The sequence below is a fragment of the Acipenser ruthenus genome, chromosome 27, assembly GCF_902713425.1.
Source record: "Acipenser ruthenus chromosome 27, fAciRut3.2 maternal haplotype, whole genome shotgun sequence".
Lineage (NCBI taxonomy): Eukaryota > Metazoa > Chordata > Actinopteri > Acipenseriformes > Acipenseridae > Acipenser > Acipenser ruthenus.
Window position 1 is genome coordinate 9,618,140 of NC_081215.1, and position 21,172 is coordinate 9,639,311.

General features: G+C 37.7%; 2 long non-coding RNA genes across 8 annotated transcripts; both read left to right on the top strand.

The window, feature by feature from the left end:
* Positions 1–538: 538 nt before the first annotated feature.
* LOC131701861 (uncharacterized) lies at positions 539–8,821 on the top strand. 4 transcript variants are annotated; one of them, XR_009309075.1, is made up of 8 exons: positions 539–1,051; positions 3,445–3,684; positions 3,849–4,895; positions 5,544–5,798; positions 6,341–6,469; positions 6,989–7,129; positions 7,452–7,594; positions 8,046–8,821. It is a non-coding gene; the product is annotated as an uncharacterized LOC131701861 (long non-coding RNA). The 4 variants fall into 4 exon arrangements; XR_009309074.1 differs by having other exon boundaries at positions 540–1,051; positions 3,846–4,895; XR_009309073.1 differs by having other exon boundaries at positions 546–1,051; positions 3,445–3,953; positions 4,716–4,895.
* Positions 8,822–12,337: 3,516 nt separating this feature from the next.
* On the top strand, positions 12,338–20,618 carry LOC131701882 (uncharacterized). 4 transcript variants are annotated; one of them, XR_009309123.1, is made up of 7 exons: positions 12,338–12,845; positions 15,239–15,478; positions 15,640–16,689; positions 17,338–17,592; positions 18,135–18,263; positions 18,783–19,391; positions 19,843–20,618. It is a non-coding gene; the product is annotated as an uncharacterized LOC131701882 (long non-coding RNA). The 4 variants fall into 4 exon arrangements; XR_009309124.1 differs by having other exon boundaries at positions 15,643–16,689; XR_009309122.1 differs by having other exon boundaries at positions 12,345–12,845; positions 15,239–15,747; positions 16,510–16,689.
* The last annotated feature ends 554 nt before the right edge of the window (positions 20,619–21,172 follow it).

Here is a 21,172-nt window from a genome sequence, read left to right on the forward strand (position 1 = left end):
GGGCAGTGATTAATAAGTCCAAGAGCGAAGTCTACGTGTCTAAAAATTGGCAGGTAGATAGGGAACTGTCGGACATGTACCCTGTCAAAAAGGACAAAATCAAGATTCTGGGCCTCATTTTCGAGAACAATAGCTCGGGGGCCCAGAGCTGGACGGCGGCCATTAACCAGGTCCGTAAAAAGATTGGCGGATGGAGCACAAGATCCTTAACAATGACGGGTAGAGTATTAATAACCAAGTCTATACTGTTCCCCATCCTCTCTTATGTAGGAAAAATCTTTCCCCCAGACAGGACCACCAAAAAAGTGGTGGACCGCATTATCCACCGCTTTATCTGGGGCAGCAAGATGGAGAGGGTAAAGCGAGCCACTCTGAGTAAAGCCGACAAGAAGGGAGGTAAGGGGGTCCCGGACGTTGTGCAGCTCACCCGAGTGCAGGGGCTCACGCAAACTATCAAGAACATCCAGGCCCTGGACAGGAAGGTATGTTACAAATCTTTAGTAAAAGGCGAAAGATTTATGCGATCTGAAGAGAAACCAGAGTATGCTAATATCAACGTGCAGTAGACAACCTACTCATATTGTTATTGTAACAAGGGACGGTTAGTTGTTTTTTAAACGAGCATTTTAACGTCTACGTCTTGAGAAAAACAGCCAAAACAGCATACAAGTACTGTATGTTGACATTTAGATTTAAATATGATATTTTAAAAGCATACATTTCATAAGAGGAAATTAGATTCTGCCAAAGTGCATTATGGGTATGCAAATATGATCCAACCCTGCAGCGCGGTTTCCACCCAACAGTATTGCTCAACCCCAAGGTATTCGTTTTCCGTTTCTATTTTTTTGTCCCTCTCTATTTTTAGCCGGTTTCAAGGATTTCCGCCCCGTACAGAGGATCGCCTTCAAAAAGAAGACGAGCGTTCCCACTCCAGCGCCGTGTTGGTGTCACTTACACTCCCAACTTCTGCTGTCTGAAGGAAACCCGACTCCACGGAGCCGACTAGACTCAGCAGAAAGACGAACTGAATGTAGAACCACCTTTCAAGGTACGTTTATGCAAATATTCTGTCAAAATTAAAACGCGTTATTTAATAGTACATATACTGAGCATCACAAGAAACTGATCAGTATTATTACACATTTCATTCGAAAAAAAACAAACAAAAAACGAGGTATATGATGGACATGATGACAAAATGCCTGCTGCTCAGCAAAGGTGGCCACACGCTAGTACTACTAGCCTGTGAATTTCACAGTACCCCCTGTCCCCCCATAACCATACAGTACAATGTCAATTGTTAAACAGCACATTACAATCTTACTGCACCTGCTGTAAAACAGAATGTGTCATTCTAGTGAATTGTATCTAAAGTTTCTTTCGATGCTCAGTATATATCACGATTCTAAAAGCAGATACAAATAAACCCAATGAGAAGGGTCCGTGTACATTCCGGCTAATCGTTTTTGCATTCTAAATCGGAAATCAGAAAACCAGAAAACGACTTTTTCTATTTCGGTTTTTCATAAAAACAAAAATCGACCCGTTTTTCATTTTCCAATTTCTGAGTTTAAATACAAAAACTGATTCAGGCTTGTTTCCCATTTTTCATATTGCTTTAACGAAGTATTCGAAATGGAATGATCTGTAATACAAAATTAAATAATAGACAATTAAAAAAAAAAAAAGTACTAATGCGTGCTCTACTCGTATCGAATGTGTCTCGTTGTTATGGCAGCAGTGTAGCGTAGTGTGGTTAGTGCTCTGGACTCTTGATTGGAGGGTCGTGGGTTCAATCCCAGGTGGGGGACACTGCTGCTGTACCCTTGAGCAAGGTACTTTACCAAGATTATTCCAGTAAAAACCCAACTGTATACATGGGTAAAATAATGTGATATCTTGTAACAATTGTAAGTCTCCCTGGATAAGGGTGTCTGCTAAGAAATAAATAATAATGCCGTTTTCTGCATCAGTACATTTATATCTATGGCTGGCGATGCACCCCCCAAATGAAACAAATTGGGTATCCGTGAAAGGGGAGCTCTAAACATACGTGAGCGTCCTGGACAAATGTGCTGTGATAATATAATCCAGTTAAGTTTATAAAGTTAATTTATAAAGCAGGATATAAATATGAAGAACCTTACCTGGATTTTTTTCCCTTTATGTGAAGGCTTATTATTTTTAGTATTATTATAATGCACTGTACCTGAGTGATACAAGGATGATTATTATATTAACTTAGTGTAGCCCTACGGCTGTATTGTAATACAGTACTTTGTAACAACTGCTAAATTAATAAATAAATAATGTTGGTAAACAGAACACTTCCACGACAATAAGCACAGGCGCGAAATTATTACATCGTCATAACAGCGGGACACAGAGAGCTGGCCGTGTCTGACCTTTTTTTAAAGGTCTTGAAGGAGCTACATAATTTTTAAGATATTAAATGTTGTGGAGTGTTTTCATGCTGCAGTGGGGGGTTCTTTTGTAACAGAATACGGAGAAGGGTGGGGGTGAATTCTGTTTACAGTTTTGCACTGTATCGCAGTTCCGTCTTTTGTAAGAGCTGCAAACCGCAGGGAGAGAGGACATGTTAGCATCTTGAGCTTGCCATAGGATCACTAAAGGGGGCTGGCACGCTTGGTTGAATAGGTCTGGCCCTCTTCCGATACGTTAGTATATCTATCATTGTTTAAGTGTGTCCCTGTTAGAGAAGCATTAACATATTTTCTGCGAAGTATTGTCTCTCCAGATATCTGCTTGAATAAAGACTACCTTCTGTATCACCGACTCTTGGAGATTGATTTCATTTTCCGTCCCTGCAGTCTGTTATTTATTTTTGTATTAGATTATTCCATTTCGAATACTTCGTTACTAAAAGCAATATGAAAAATGGGAAAACAAGTCTGAATCAGTTTTTGTATTTTAAACTCAGAAATTGGAAAATGAAAAACGGGTCGATTTTTGTTTTTATGAAAAACTGAAATAGAAAAACGAGTCGTTTTCTGGCTTTCCGATTTCCGATTTAGAATGCAAAAACGATTGGCCGGAATGTACACGGACCGAGAAGCTCTATAACAAAAAAAAACGCGATGTAGAGCTTAATGCGGTGTAACCTGTACCTTCGATGTTTTAGACTTTTTATTAAACCACTGTTCTATGCTACTGAAATGTCATCAACCACTATTACTATCATAAAGCTCCCAAAATCCTTTTAGATGCTACTCCTAAGTAAATGTCTGGAATTTAGTTTGGGATTGTTTTGCAGTTAGTGATCCGTTCGGCTTTGTGTTTTGCTTACAGATGCTATACAAAAATAAAACCAATAAAACACCTATGCTGCTTTAGTAGCAGCAAAATACAAGGTTGTGTATCAGTGTTTAAGATGTTCGCTAGATTCACATTTATTACATTTGTGTTCTGTTTTATGTCAAGGTTGTGACAGCAGTTGTGAAGGATTCAGAAGACAGTTATTCGAATCTTATCCCACACTGAGTGAGGGTGGTGGATTTTAACTAATGAAGATTTCAGGATCTATGAGAAGCCAGATCTTGGCTGTTATTCCTTGCCCTAATGAGGGGTACTCAGCAAAATATTTAAGGGACCCAGAAACCCAAATTTGGCTCTGTCATTATCTATGTAAGGCCGCTACAAAGAGGTCTTAATATGGATCAGGTAAGAGCTTATTGTTTTTTTCTTTGATTGTTTCTTAGTGCTGGTAAATTCTTATTATTCATCCATCTTCTTTGGTGGGTTTTCAGGGTTCCACATGTTCATTCAGCTGTAGTGTAACATTGCATTTGCAGTGAATGACGTGTCTGCTGCAATTCATTTAGTAGGTTCCTGGGCTGTCCTTATCCACTGGGCCCCTGATGAAGTGCCTCTTTTGTGAGAAAGACTTTTCCTTCTCAGAAATAAAGTCACAGTGACGGCTGTAGCAGCAGGTATAGTGTTTTTGTTAATGTAATTGGTCATTGTTAAATACAGTACATTAACTATTTTGAAAGGTTTATTTGCAGTAAAATGATGAAATATGCGTATAGTGGTTTTCAGGAAATGTTTATGCTAATGTAGTCTTACAAAAATAAATGTATTGGTCTCGTTAAATGTTTTCAAAATGAATAAAAGCTGATTGGCTGTGTTTTGATGTAATATAATTTAAGTCGTGGTTATAATCATTGTTTTGCTGCACTTCATGGATACATATGTCAAGTTCTTATTACCTGTTGTCATATACCAAAGGAACTTTTTGATGAACATTCTCACAGTGATCTGACAATGTGTTGGTCCTGCATATGCTTGTGATCATTTGTCCTTAATTGTCTTTGTTTTGCTGTGTCTTCTTAGTTAATTACTTCATGTGAAACTTATGGTTTAAAATGTATTGTCTTCAAGGCCTTCATTTCAGAGCACAGACAGTAGTGTAGTGGAAGGAGTAGGTGAGACTCAGAGTTCAGAGGTGCCCACTGCAACAGTAACTTGTGTGCTGCTGAATTCTGATGAGCTGCTACAGGAGTGTATTCCGGATAGACCAAGTGAAATAATAGACAGCAATAGGGATGCAGGAGTAGACAGGGCAGTCTTCGTTGACAGCAGAGAGACTGAGGACGGTTTGTGAATTAAATTATTTGAATTAATTTTATGTGTTGAATGAAATAAGCTGACACCTTTCTGTTTTTCAATGGGTATGTTTTATTTCTTTTCAGAATGTGAAATCATGGCAAATTTGTTCAGGGAGGCTGTATTGAAGCAGCATGGAACTGCTAAACCACTCCATCTAAGAATGGATTTGCGAGACCGCATGGAGAATAGAGAGAGGGACATTTTGTCATTTTATAAAATGTCCAAAGTAGAATGGGCCTGTCCTTTAAAATGCACACTTGAAGGTATTTGAATGGAATTTTACTCACTCTCTTTATTTTTAAGATTTTAATCATGGTTTCATATTTTAATGTTCTGAGTTTTCCATCGGCGATGCAGCTGTGGGTGAAGGAGTGAACAGGTTCTTTTTCTCCACAATTATATCAAAGCTTCAGTTTGGTTTTCATCGTAACTTGCTTTCTATAAAACAGGGTTTTTAAATGATGTTATTTAGAAATGTCAGTTTATATTAATTTGCTCAAGAATATTACAGATCACAATGTATTTGTAATATTCGTCACGTGCTTGTGGAAAAAATCTATATGCTTTATCGGTCATATTTTTACTTTTTATACATCACCAATCTAACAGAATAAGGATAGACTGTATAGTGGAGGCATCCCATGCGCAATGGTTTTAGTTAATTAACTGGCCAAGGACATCACTGTTCAGGTTATTTATTCTAAGAGTACTACAGAAATCATTGTTTGTTTCCATTATTGTTTAGTCTTGCATCTACACACTGTGCTTTAATGTTTACAATTGTGGAAATAACGCCTAGACAGTATGAACTTAGTGAGCAGTGCATGTTTTGTCATCGTCAGAGTTCAATTTTTTGCAGAAAATAAAATGTGATTTGATTCTTATTTATGTTTGATTTCTTCCCTCCTTAGAAATCACTGACAGAACTTTTAATGTTTGAAGGAGAACCTGACCATTTAATTCCCTCCACATCTGAGTTCCTTCTCGAGAGTGACATGTTTCACGTTGCTGGGCGAATGATTGGACATTCTTTCCTGCACAGTGGTCCAAGCTTAGCTGGATTGAGTCCCGCAATTATCCATGTGTTGCTTGGAGGTGCACCAGAAACCGCCAATCTGGAGAGTCACGATTGTCCTGATATTGATGTTCACGAAACTGTCAAATTAGTAAGTAATGTATGCATAATTTCAATGGCTGAAACTTTTATTGTCTGTTCTGTATTCTCTCATTTTCTGTGCCTCTGAAAATTACTAACAAGCACTCTTTTGAACAGAATTGTCCCAAATTCAAGGTTGTAGGCTGGAGACTGAAATGTACTGAAGTGTAAATCACTGATGTAGAGTGGGATGATCTCCGTTCCATGTGAACAACTAAGAATGGAATGTGGAGCTAAGCCTGATTAAGTTTTCTGGGCTTAAACAACTAATACAAGTGTCTTTCATGACATTAAAATAAAGTCAAGCTATTCTAAGGGTTGCATTAGCTAAGGAACTAATGACGTATGATCTAATGCATTAATAATTAACTAATATTGAGTGTGACAGGTTGATTTCTGTGATATCTGCATATATGTAAATGCATACGTTTATATTAATACATTTCTTACTTTGAATATGAACAGTGTTGAAATATCTGCATTACTGTGCTTTGTGTTGTTTTCCATAAGATGGGTGGTTACTGAAGGTGTGTGTATTTGTTTTTATTGTAGAAGGAGTCCAAAGCAGTTCTCAGTGAAGAAGACACAAGCATAATACTGCAATTGGCATTAAGCTGGGATCTTCCAGGGATGGCAGAAGAAAATCGGCATTGGCTAATGGACAAACTCCTCCTTCACGCTGTAAGTAGGTTTGTTTCGTGCATATCCATGTTAGGTTTACTCATTGTACTGGTTAGTTTTGTAATTAATTGATAACCTACAGCAGGGGTGGCCAAACCCAGTCATGGAGAGCCCCTATTCAGCAAATGTGTTCAATAAAAGGGAAACTGTTGTGATTGAGGTCTTGAGGGAATTTTTAATTGAAACGATCACTAAAGGACTTCATTTAACAAATTCACCTGCTTAATTCGTCACATTAAATTCTTCCATGTGTTTTAGACATTGATAATGAAAAGTGACCTATAAAATCCGCTGGATTGGGTTCCTGAGTGGCGCATTCGGTAAAGGCCTCCACTAGGAATGCACGGTGCGCTTTACCACTCTGAGGTTGCTGGTTCGATCCTGTTGTTCCTTTGCCGGCTGGGGATGGGAGTCCACAGGGCTGTTTGACCACCCCTGACCTACAGTTATGCATTTTAAATTGGGTACATTCTTTAGTTTGCTTTTTACTCTATGCTACATTCTTCTTATTTGTGGTAGGTTATTGTAAGAACAACTCGACAGGTTAAACAGCTGAGGAAAGGACTGAAAGAGACATTGGTCTGGCCTCTCCTGAAGGAAAGAAGTGATATTATTCCACTGATGTTTCCAAGGGCCTCTGACACACTATACACCCCCCAGGTGTGTTACATTTTATTACATGTTGTTCCCTAATTAAGTTTTGAATGCCTGTGGCAGTGTGTTACTGTTTCAGTGTTTTGATAATGTGATTTGCTAGTTATATTTCTAATTCTGAAGTTTATATATTTTTTGGTGTAACTGTGAAGCTCATATACTAGTATGTTTTGGTCTACAACATAAAACCCAGCTTGTATAGAGCTTTGAGATGAAGCTTGTTATTGAGCAATTTCAATATTGGAATTGAACAAAAATGGCCAATAAGGTTCAGCAAGAGATCCCCAGCCGTGCATTCATTTATCTATTCATTCTTTTTTTCCTCAAGATGATCCTTGAAAGAATCACCTGGCCACACTGAATGTGGCGGAAGATGATGATGATGATGATGATGATGATGATGATGATGATGACTGTTCTCTTCAGACTAAATGCCGTATCACAGGCTTCTTCAGGACATTCATTGAAACGGTATAATTTAATCTATTAATCATCGCCGTGTATAATTTTATTTTAACCACCCAACTCATTCTTACCTTATACGAGAAGGGACAACTTCTTATTCTTCATCACTCAAAACAGCATTTGCCACCACTTCATATGTAATATTCCTATACAAAGAATACATAAGCTAATGTTCACACTGAAAGGGAATGTAATGAATAAGAATAATCTTGTAGACGAATAACATTTTGATGTCACTACTGTGCTAGTATGATTTTTTTTTTTTACGACTCAGAGCACAAATACAGCCTTCATGTCTTTTATATGCAAGTATTATATGTACATAGGTAGATAATACGTAGCACATTATAATCAACAAAAGTAAAAATATTTGTTACTTTTCAAAAAGCTGACTTGACAGTACTCAAGACCCTGTGAAATTTGAAAAGAGGCATTTATTTATTTTTCACTTTTGTAGCATCACCAAGAGCGCTGATTGATCTCCTCAGATTCTGGGTTGGATGGGAGGTCCTCCCGAAGGAGCTGTCTGTTGAGGTCACAGATACCAAACTGCCCAAAGCATCCACCTGTTTCGAAACCATTAAATTACCCAGACACGACTTTCACTACTCATCATTTGAGGAGGATCTTCTTTCCTGTATACATACTGTGGACACCGGCTTTGGACTTGTCTAATTTAGAATTCCGCCATGAGAAATCTGTTTGAACTCCTTCAGGGGCCAATTAAAATATACAACATAATTGATTTGACAACTAGAAATATAACATGACAAAGTAAAAAAAAAAACATCCAGGTTAATGTTCTGCTATATTATTATTCTTATTATTATTATTATTATTATTATTTATTTCTTAGCAGATGCCATTATCCAGGGCGACTTACAGTTGTAAACAAAAATACATTTAAGGAATCACAGTACAAGTAATAATACAATTATGTAAATACTAAATGTACTAAGAAAGAAATTCAAATGAACGACTGGCAATTTTATTAGGCCATTTTATTATTTTGATTACAATAAATAATGCACTGATTCTCAAAATGTTTCTTTTTTTGGGGGGGGGGAACAACACTTTTTTTTTCTTTTAAAATACTTGCTTATGTTTGTGAAAACATCTGTTAAATATCAACATAAGCACAGGTACTATTGTCATTTATTTAACAAAGTCAGTGCTATGCAGACTCAGTGACAAAAAATACAGCTGTCCCAAACAATAAAAACAATCGTCAAATTTGGATGTCTGTTTCTTTATAATTAATTTTTTTTTGCCAATGTTACGTCCATTTCTCACCCAATTTGTTTTACCTGTCACACTAACAAATTACAGGAACTGTTGAAAAAACAACCACTAATAATATAAAAATCATGATTTACCTTATATACCTTGGTAATATTGTGAGGTATTAGTACTTGCGATTCGGGCTAAAAAGGAGGGGTGGATACAAGAGAGAGACACGGGAAGTAATGTTAAAACTTTACAATGCATTAGTAAGACCTCACCTAGAATATTGTGTTCAGTTCTGGTCACCTTGTTACAAAAAGGATATTGCTGCTCTAGAAAGAGTGCAAAGAAGAGCAACCAGAATTATCCCGGGTTTAAATGGCATGTCGTATGCAGACAGGCTAAAATAATTGAATCTATTCAGTCTTGAACAAAGAAGACTACGCGGCGATCTGATTCAAACATTCAAAAAAATGATACCGCCCACTCGCTTTGACGCGTGCGTAACGAAATGTAAAAAGCAGTCGAAAAGGAAATGCAGTGGCAGAAATGTAAAAGCGAAAGCGCACAGTGAAATGCAAGTAGCAGAAAAGGAACTGTCGTAGCAAAAATGTACGTGTGAAAAGCAAAGTGGCAATAGTGAAATAAGTCAATGAATAAATAAATATATAAACAAATAATAAATGAATAAATGTTGAAATACAAAAATCAACAAATAAATAAATACATGCCCCTTCTTTCCACACAATTGTGTAAGGGACATTTCAGTGCTTTTTCTAAAGACAGAGCGAATGTCACTTTCTAAAGACAGAGCTCGGCCGTTGCTTTTTTTTAAATTGCCTGGAATATTTATTATAGTAAAGGCGATACAGCGAATGTCACTTTCTAAGCCCCGTCCCTTTTGATAGATGTATGACCCTACGTTCCGTCCCTTTACATCTTTTGATTGATTTATAACCCAAGCCCCGCACCTATTGATTGATTTATGACCATAAGCCCCACCCCTTTCCACGCCTTTTTAATGGTTTATGATCCTTAGGGCCTGCCCCTTTTCCCACACCCTTGAATGATTTATGACATTTAAGCCTGCACCTTTCCCCATTCTGTTGAGTGATTTATGACCCTTAAGCCACGCCCCTTTCCCCACACCTTTTTGAGTGATTTATGACCATTATGTCCCGCCCCCTTTTTCGACATTAACCGGATATCCGTCAAAAATAGCCCACCCCCTAAAAAGGCATCTGTTGTGCCCTAGTTTACATAGAAAAGAAAAAGAGTGTGTGTGTGTATTTTTCTTTTGACCATGTTCGAGTCCCTCCGAAACAATAACCTGGGTTATTGACAAACAGAGAGACCCTAAGCATATTAAAGAGTTTCATCATCAGTAAAAAAATATATATTAAAATATAAATGTAAGGGCAGCTGGCTCTTTGAGAAACCACTACAGATGTAATACTGCTGCCGTCGCAACATGGCGCTGTTGTGCAGATCTGTGCTTAAACTTAATGTATTGAGCTGAAAACTAAACCAAAGGGAGCGGGAAAACAGTGACCGTGTATAACACTGGTACTGGTATGAACAACAGCGCCCATTTACCGTACTAGCAGTACATACTGCAATTCTATTATTACACAACAAAAGGAAGCCCCGCCAAAGCAGGGCATCAAAAAATTAGTTGAAACTCATAAATGTTCCTCTCCACGGAAATCTTTAGTAAAATACTCTTTTATTGAGATTTTACATTTTTTTTTACATTTACACCCATTCGTTTCATTCATTTTACATTTCTTTTAAAGATGACATTCATGCATACAGACATACATTTTGTTTTAAAAGCATTTAAAACACATTTAAAAACACCAAGACAATTGTGCTTTGTACATGGTTAAAACAGACACAGATTAAAATCAACATGAAAAAAACCTGTGCTGTTTTAAAAGTGACTGGAAAAAAAGAACCATCTATAAAAAACCAGTGCTTGTGAGGGCCGGGGAGTGCTCTCTAAAAGTTCAAAAGTGAACATAAAACTATATTACTAAAACAGGGACAGGGGAAAAGGGACAGTGTGTGGAACAGTGAGTTAAAATTCTAAAATTTTAAAACACTTAAAATGTAACTTTTAATAGTTTACATTAAAAATCTTAAAGATACATAAAACAAAACAAAACAAAATCAAATAAAACATTCAACATAAATCAAATAAAAGTCCATAAAACTGAAACAAAAAGACTACATAAAACCAGGGCACCGTTGAAAAACGGTCATGCCAGCTAAAAAGGGCGGAATGCTGGCATGACAAAATAAATAAAAGGCTTAGCGGTGCCCCGTAGTCCCGCTCCTAGGAGCTAGCGGTTCCAGTTTTTTCCTTTATTCCATCTTCACGTCCTGAAGTCCGGCGATCCTCCACTCCGCGCAGGCCTTGTCCTTCCCGAGGGTCCGGATGTCCAGAATTACAAAGTCCTTGATAAGAGTTTGTGCCCTTCTGGTCGTGGTGATAGTGTCTAGCTCCTGCTTGTGATAGACACAGACGTTACGGCCTTCCCACAGGATCTGCTTGACAACATTGATGACACGCCAAACGCACTTAGCTGTGCTGGTAGCGATTCCTCCCGCAGGCCCATAGAGCACAGTCTCAGCGGTCATCTTGGCCGTGTCAGCAAACCTGTTTAGGAAGACAGAGACAGAGAGCCAGACACTGCCAGCCACATCACACTCCCAGAAGATATGGGCTGGTGTTTCTCTCTTGCGGCACTTTGCATAGGGGCATGTTTCTACTTGGGCTAGTCCCCTCCTGAACATGAACGCTCGAGTGGGGAGTGCACTGTGGACGGTGTTCCATGCTATATCCTTCTGGACATTACTGAGGCAGCTGTGAGACACATTCTCCCAGATTTTTTGGCTTTGGGTGAGGGAGAAAGTAGCTACTTTTTCAATTTCCTGGGAACCGGCAAGATATTTAGTTACAGCCTTGTATTCCCAGGAGGCCAATTTTGCTTTATCTAAGCCCAATTTATATATAGTGTCCCTTAAGGTTCTATAATACAATGGGGGGTCCCAGGAGTACGGCACGGTGTTATCAATAGTGCAGAGGCCCAAGGCCCTGAGACAGGTGGCAAAATAGAAACGATTCATGTAACATACCTTCCTGTCCAGGGCCTGGATGTTCTTGATAGTTTGCGTGAGCCCCTGCACTCGGGTGAGCTGCACAACGTCCGGGACCCCCTTACCTCCCTTCTTGTCGGCTTTACTCAGAGTGGCTCGCTTTACCCTCTCCATCTTGCTGCCCCAGATAAAGCGGTGGATAATGCGGTCCACCACTTTTTTGGTGGTCCTGTCTGGGGGAAAGATTTTTCCTACATAAGAGAGGATGGGGAACAGTATAGACTTGGTTATTAATACTCTACCCGTCATTGTTAAGGATCTTGTGCTCCATCCGCCAATCTTTTTACGGACCTGGTTAATGGCCGCCGTCCAGCTCTTTAGTAAAAGGCGAAAGATTTATGCGATCTGAAGAGAAACCAGAGTATGCTAATATCAACGTGCAGTAGACAACCTACTCATATTGTTATTGTAACAAGGGACGGTTAGTTGTTTTTTAAACGAGCATTTTAACGTCTACGTCTTGAGAAAAACAGCCAAAACAGCATACAAGTACTGTATGTTGACATTTAGATTTAAATATGATATTTTAAAAGCATACATTTCATAAGAGGAAATTAGATTCTGCCAAAGTGCATTATGGGTATGCAAATATGATCCAACCCTGCAGCGCGGTTTCCACCCAACAGTATTGCTCAACCCCAAGGTATTCGTTTTCCGTTTCTATTTTTTTGTCCCTCTCTATTTTTAGCCGGTTTCAAGGATTTCCGCCCCGTACAGAGGATCGCCTTCAAAAAGAAGACGAGCGTTCCCACTCCAGCGCCGTGTTGGTGTCACTTACACTCCCAACTTCTGCTGTCTGAAGGAAACCCGACTCCACGGAGCCGACTAGACTCAGCAGAAAGACGAACTGAATGTAGAACCACCTTTCAAGGTACGTTTATGCAAATATTCTGTCAAAATTAAAACGCGTTATTTAATAGTACATATACTGAGCATCACAAGAAACTGATCAGTATTATTACACATTTCATTCGAAAAAAAACAAACAAAAAACGAGGTATATGATGGACATGATGACAAAATGCCTGCTGCTCAGCAAAGGTGGCCACACGCTAGTACTACTAGCCTGTGAATTTCACAGTACCCCCTGTCCCCCCATAACCATACAGTACAATGTCAATTGTTAAACAGCACATTACAATCTTACTGCACCTGCTGTAAAACAGAATGTGTCATTCTAGTGAATTGTATCTAAAGTTTCTTTCGATGCTCAGTATATATCACGATTCTAAAAGCAGATACAAATAAACCCAATGAGAAGGGTCCGTGTACATTCCGGCTAATCGTTTTTGCATTCTAAATCGGAAATCAGAAAACCAGAAAACGACTTTTTCTATTTCGGTTTTTCATAAAAACAAAAATCGACCCGTTTTTCATTTTCCAATTTCTGAGTTTAAATACAAAAACTGATTCAGGCTTGTTTCCCATTTTTCATATTGCTTTAACGAAGTATTCGAAATGGAATGATCTGTAATACAAAATTAAATAATAGACAATTAAAAAAAAAAAAAGTACTAATGCGTGCTCTACTCGTATCGAATGTGTCTCGTTGTTATGGCAGCAGTGTAGCGTAGTGTGGTTAGTGCTCTGGACTCTTGATTGGAGGGTCGTGGGTTCAATCCCAGGTGGGGGGCACTGCTGCTGTACCCTTGAGCAAGGTACTTTACCAAGATTATTCCAGTAAAAACCCAACTGTATACATGGGTAAAATAATGTGATATCTTGTAACAATTGTAAGTCTCCCTGGATAAGGGTGTCTGCTAAGAAATAAATAATAATGCCGTTTTCTGCATCAGTACATTTATATCTATGGCTGGCGATGCACCCCCCAAATGAAACAAATTGGGTATCCGTGAAAGGGGAGCTCTAAACATACGTGAGCGTCCTGGACAAATGTGCTGTGATAATATAATCCAGTTAAGTTTATAAAGTTAATTTATAAAGCAGGATATAAATATGAAGAACCTTACCTGGATTTTTTTCCCTTTATGTGAAGGCTTATTATTTTTAGTATTATTATAATGCACTGTACCTGAGTGATACAAGGATGATTATTATATTAACTTAGTGTAGCCCTACGGCTGTATTGTAATACAGTACTTTGTAACAACTGCTAAATTAATAAATAAATAATGTTGGTAAACAGAACACTTCCACGACAATAAGCACAGGCGCGAAATTATTACATCGTCATAACAGCGGGACACAGAGAGCTGGCCGTGTCTGACCTTTTTTTAAAGGTCTTGAAGGAGCTACATAATTTTTAAGATATTAAATGTTGTGGAGTGTTTTCATGCTGCAGTGGGGGGTTCTTTTGTAACAGAATACGGAGAAGGGTGGGGGTGAATTCTGTTTACAGTTTTGCACTGTATCGCAGTTCCGTCTTTTGTAAGAGCTGCAAACCGCAGGGAGAGAGGACATGTTAGCATCTTGAGCTTGCCATAGGATCACTAAAGGGGGCTGGCACGCTTGGTTGAATAGGTCTGGCCCTCTTCCGATACGTTAGTATATCTATCATTGTTTAAGTGTGTCCCTGTTAGAGAAGCATTAACATATTTTCTGCGAAGTATTGTCTCTCCAGATATCTGCTTGAATAAAGACTACCTTCTGTATCACCGACTCTTGGAGATTGATTTCATTTTCCGTCCCTGCAGTCTGTTATTTATTTTTGTATTAGATTATTCCATTTCGAATACTTCGTTACTAAAAGCAATATGAAAAATGGGAAAACAAGTCTGAATCAGTTTTTGTATTTTAAACTCAGAAATTGGAAAATGAAAAACGGGTCGATTTTTGTTTTTATGAAAAACTGAAATAGAAAAACGAGTCGTTTTCTGGCTTTCCGATTTCCGATTTAGAATGCAAAAACGATTGGCCGGAATGTACACGGACCGAGAAGCTCTATAACAAAAAAAAACGCGATGTAGAGCTTAATGCGGTGTAACCTGTACCTTCGATGTTTTAGACTTTTTATTAAACCACTGTTCTATGCTACTGAAATGTCATCAACCACTATTACTATCATAAAGCTCCCAAAATCCTTTTAGATGCTACTCCTAAGTAAATGTCTGGAATTTAGTTTGGGATTGTTTTGCAGTTAGTGATCCGTTCGGCTTTGTGTTTTGCTTACAGATGCTATACAAAAATAAAACCAATAAAACACCTATGCTGCTTTAGTAGCAGCAAAATACAAGGTTGTGTATCAGTGTTTAAGATGTTCGCTAGATTCACATTTATTACATTTGTGTTCTGTTTTATGTCAAGGTTGTGACAGCAGTTGTGAAGGATTCAGAAGACAGTTATTCGAATCTTATCCCACACTGAGTGAGGGTGGTGGATTTTAACTAATGAAGATTTCAGGATCTATGAGAAGCCAGATCTTGGCTGTTATTCCTTGCCCTAATGAGGGGTACTCAGCAAAATATTTAAGGGACCCAGAAACCCAAATTTGGCTCTGTCATTATCTATGTAAGGCCGCTACAAAGAGGTCTTAATATGGATCAGGTAAGAGCTTATTGTTTTTTTCTTTGATTGTTTCTTAGTGCTGGTAAATTCTTATTATTCATCCATCTTCTTTGGTGGGTTTTCAGGGTTCCACATGTTCATTCAGCTGTAGTGTAACATTGCATTTGCAGTGAATGACGTGTCTGCTGCAATTCATTTAGTAGGTTCCTGGGCTGTCCTTATCCACTGGGCCCCTGATGAAGTGCCTCTTTTGTGAGAAAGACTTTTCCTTCTCAGAAATAAAGTCACAGTGACGGCTGTAGCAGCAGGTATAGTGTTTTTGTTAATGTAATTGGTCATTGTTAAATACAGTACATTAACTATTTTGAAAGGTTTATTTGCAGTAAAATGATGAAATATGCGTATAGTGGTTTTCAGGAAATGTTTATGCTAATGTAGTCTTACAAAAATAAATGTATTGGTCTCGTTAAATGTTTTCAAAATGAATAAAAGCTGATTGGCTGTGTTTTGATGTAATATAATTTAAGTCGTGGTTATAATCATTGTTTTGCTGCACTTCATGGATACATATGTCAAGTTCTTATTACCTGTTGTCATATACCAAAGGAACTTTTTGATGAACATTCTCACAGTGATCTGACAATGTGTTGGTCCTGCATATGCTTGTGATCATTTGTCCTTAATTGTCTTTGTTTTGCTGTGTCTTCTTAGTTAATTACTTCATGTGAAACTTATGGTTTAAAATGTATTGTCTTCAAGGCCTTCATTTCAGAGCACAGACAGTAGTGTAGTGGAAGGAGTAGGTGAGACTCAGAGTTCAGAGGTGCCCACTGCAACAGTAACTTGTGTGCTGCTGAATTCTGATGAGCTGCTACAGGAGTGTATTCCGGATAGACCAAGTGAAATAATAGACAGCAATAGGGATGCAGGAGTAGACAGGGCAGTCTTCGTTGACAGCAGAGAGACTGAGGACGGTTTGTGAATTAAATTATTTGAATTAATTTTATGTGTTGAATGAAATAAGCTGACACCTTTCTGTTTTTCAATGGGTATGTTTTATTTCTTTTCAGAATGTGAAATCATGGCAAATTTGTTCAGGGAGGCTGTATTGAAGCAGCATGGAACTGCTAAACCACTCCATCTAAGAATGGATTTGCGAGACCGCATGGAGAATAGAGAGAGGGACATTTTGTCATTTTATAAAATGTCCAAAGTAGAATGGGCCTGTCCTTTAAAATGCACACTTGAAGGTATTTGAATGGAATTTTACTCACTCTCTTTATTTTTAAGATTTTAATCATGGTTTCATATTTTAATGTTCTGAGTTTTCCATCGGCGATGCAGCTGTGGGTGAAGGAGTGAACAGGTTCTTTTTCTCCACAATTATATCAAAGCTTCAGTTTGGTTTTCATCGTAACTTGCTTTCTATAAAACAGGGTTTTTAAATGATGTTATTTAGAAATGTCAGTTTATATTAATTTGCTCAAGAATATTACAGATCACAATGTATTTGTAATATTCGTCACGTGCTTGTGGAAAAAATCTATATGCTTTATCGGTCATATTTTTACTTTTTATACATCACCAATCTAACAGAATAAGGATAGACTGTATAGTGGAGGCATCCCATGCGCAATGGTTTTAGTTAATTAACTGGCCAAGGACATCACTGTTCAGGTTATTTATTCTAAGAGTACTACAGAAATCATTGTTTGTTTCCATTATTGTTTAGTCTTGCATCTACACACTGTGCTTTAATGTTTACAATTGTGGAAATAACGCCTAGACAGTATGAACTTAGTGAGCAGTGCATGTTTTGTCATCGTCAGAGTTCAATTTTTTGCAGAAAATAAAATGTGATTTGATTCTTATTTATGTTTGATTTCTTCCCTCCTTAGAAATCACTGACAGAACTTTTAATGTTTGAAGGAGAACCTGACCATTTAATTCCCTCCACATCTGAGTTCCTTCTCGAGAGTGACATGTTTCACGTTGCTGGGCGAATGATTGGACATTCTTTCCTGCACAGTGGTCCAAGCTTAGCTGGATTGAGTCCCGCAATTATCCATGTGTTGCTTGGAGGTGCACCAGAAACCGCCAATCTGGAGAGTCACGATTGTCCTGATATTGATGTTCACGAAACTGTCAAATTAGTAAGTAATGTATGCATAATTTCAATGGCTGAAACTTTTATTGTCTGTTCTGTATTCTCTCATTTTCTGTGCCTCTGAAAATTACTAACAAGCACTCTTTTGAACAGAATTGTCCCAAATTCAAGGTTGTAGGCTGGAGACTGAAATGTACTGAAGTGTAAATCACTGATGTAGAGTGGGATGATCTCCGTTCCATGTGAACAACTAAGAATGGAATGTGGAGCTAAGCCTGATTAAGTTTTCTGGGCTTAAACAACTAATACAAGTGTCTTTCATGACATTAAAATAAAGTCAAGCTATTCTAAGGGTTGCATTAGCTAAGGAACTAATGACGTATGATCTAATGCATTAATAATTAACTAATATTGAGTGTGACAGGTTGATTTCTGTGATATCTGCATATATGTAAATGCATACGTTTATATTAATACATTTCTTACTTTGAATATGAACAGTGTTGAAATATCTGCATTACTGTGCTTTGTGTTGTTTTCCATAAGATGGGTGGTTACTGAAGGTGTGTGTATTTGTTTTTATTGTAGAAGGAGTCCAAAGCAGTTCTCAGTGAAGAAGACACAAGCATAATACTGCAATTGGCATTAAGCTGGGATCTTCCAGGGATGGCAGAAGAAAATCGGCATTGGCTAATGGACAAACTCCTCCTTCACGCTGTAAGTAGGTTTGTTTCGTGCATATCCATGTTAGGTTTACTCATTGTACTGGTTAGTTTTGTAATTAATTGATAACCTACAGCAGGGGTGGCCAAACCCAGTCATGGAGAGCCCCTATTCAGCAAATGTGTTCAATAAAAGGGAAACTGTTGTGATTGAGGTCTTGAGGGAATTTTTAATTGAAACGATCACTAAAGGACTTCATTTAACAAATTCACCTGCTTAATTCGTCACATTAAATTCTTCCATGTGTTTTAGACATTGATAATGAAAAGTGACCTATAAAATCCGCTGGATTGGGTTCCTGAGTGGCGCATTCGGTAAAGGCCTCCACTAGGAATGCACGGTGCGCTTTACCACTCTGAGGTTGCTGGTTCGATCCTGTTGTTCCTTTGCCGGCTGGGGATGGGAGTCCACAGGGCTGTTTGACCACCCCTGACCTACAGTTATGCATTTTAAATTGGGTACATTCTTTAGTTTGCTTTTTACTCTATGCTATATTCTTCTTATTTGTGGTAGGTTATTGTAAGAACAACTCGACAGGTTAAACAGCTGAGGAAAGGACTGAAAGAGACATTGGTCTGGCCTCTCCTGAAGGAAAGAAGTGATATTATTCCACTGATGTTTCCAAGGGCCTCTGACACACTATACACCTCCCAGGTGTGTTACATTTTATTACATGTTGTTCCCTAATTAAGTTTTGAATGCCTGTGGCAGTGTGTTACTGTTTCAGTGTTTTGATAATGTGATTTGCTAGTTATATTTCTAATTCTGAAGTTTATATATTTTTTGGTGTAACTGTGAAGCTCATATACTAGTATGTTTTGGTCTACAATATAAAACCCAGCTTGTATAGAGCTTTGAGATGAAGCTTGTTATTGAGCAATTTCAATATTGGAATTGAACAAAAATGGCCAATAAGGTTCAGCAAGAGATCCCCAGCCGTGCATTCATTTATCTATTCATTCTTTTTTTCCTCAAGATGATCCTTGAAAGAATCACCTGGCCACACTGAATGTGGCGGAAGATGATGATGATGATGATGATGATGATGATGATGATGATGATGACTGTTCTCTTGAGACTAAATGCCGTATCACAGGCTTCTTCAGGACATTCATTGAGATGGTATAATTTAATCTATTAATCATAGCCGTGTATAATTTTATTTTAACCACCCAACTCATTCTTACCTTATACGAGAAGGGACAACTTCTTATTCTTCATCACTCAAAACAGCATTTGCCACCACTTCATATGTAATATTCCTATACAAAGAATACATAAGCTAATGTTCACACTGAAAGGGAGTGTAATGAATAAGAATAATCTTGTAGACGAATAACATTTTGATGTCACTACTGTGCTAGTATGATTTTTTTTTTTTACGACTCAGAGCACAAATACAGCCTTCATGTCTTTTATATGCAAGTATTATATGTACATAGGTAGATAATACGTAGCACATTATAATCAACAAAAGTAAAAATATTTGTTACTTTTCAAAAAGCTGACTTGACAGTACTCAAGACCCTGTGAAATTTGAAAAGAGGCATTTATTTATTTTTCACTTTTGTAGCATCACCAAGAGCGCTGATTGATCTCCTCAGATTCTGGGTTGGATGGGAGGTCCTCCCGAAGGAGCTGTCTGTTGAGGTCACAGATACCAAACTGCCCAAAGCATCCACCTGTTTCGAAACCATTAAATTACCCAGACACGACTTTCACTACTCATCATTTGAGGAGGATCTTCTTTCCTGTATACATACTGTGGACACCGGCTTTGGACTTGTCTAATTTAGAATTCCGCCATGAGAAATCTGTTTGAACTCCTTCAGGGGCCAATTAAAATATACAACATAATTGATTTGACAACTAGAAATATAACATGACAAAGTAAAAAAAAAAACATCCAGGTTAATGTTCTGCTATATTATTATTCTTATTATTATTATTATTATTATTATTTATTTCTTAGCAGATGCCATTATCCAGGGCGACTTACAGTTGTAAACAAAAATACATTTAAGGAATCACAGTACAAGTAATAATACAATTATGTAAATACTAAATGTACTAAGAAAGAAATTCAAATGAACGACTGGCAATTTTATTAGGCCATTTTATTATTTTGATTACAATAAATAATGCACTGATTCTCAAAATGTTTCTTTTTTTGGGGGGGGGGAACAACACTTTTTTTTTCTTTTAAAATACTTGCTTATGTTTGTGAAAACATCTGTTAAATATCAACATAAGCACAGGTACTATTGTCATTTATTTAACAAAGTCAGTGCTATGCAGACTCAGTGACAAAAAATACAGCTGTCCCAAACAATAAAAACAATCGTCAAATTTGGATGTCTGTTTCTTTATAATTAATTTTTTTTTGCCAATGTTACGTCCATTTCTCACCCAATTTGTTTTACCTGTCACACTAACAAATTACAGGAACTGTTGAAAAAACAACCACTAATAATATAAAAATCATGATTTACCTTATATACCTTGGTAATATTGTGAGGTATTAGTACTTGCGATTCGGGCTAAAAAGGAGGGGTGGATACAAGAGAGAGACACGGGAAGTAATGTTAAAACTTTACAATGCATTAGTAAGACCTCACCTAGAATATTGTGTTCAGTTCTGGTCACCTTGTTACAAAAAGGATATTGCTGCTCTAGAAAGAGTGCAAAGAAGAGCAACCAGAATTATCCCGGGTTTAAATGGCATGTCGTATGCAGACAGGCTAAAATAATTGAATCTATTCAGTCTTGAACAAAGAAGACTACGCGGCGATCTGATTCAAACATTCAAAAAAATGATACCGCCCACTCGCTTTGACGCGTGCGTAACGAAATGTAAAAAGCAGTCGAAAAGGAAATGCAGTGGCAGAAATGTAAAAGCGAAA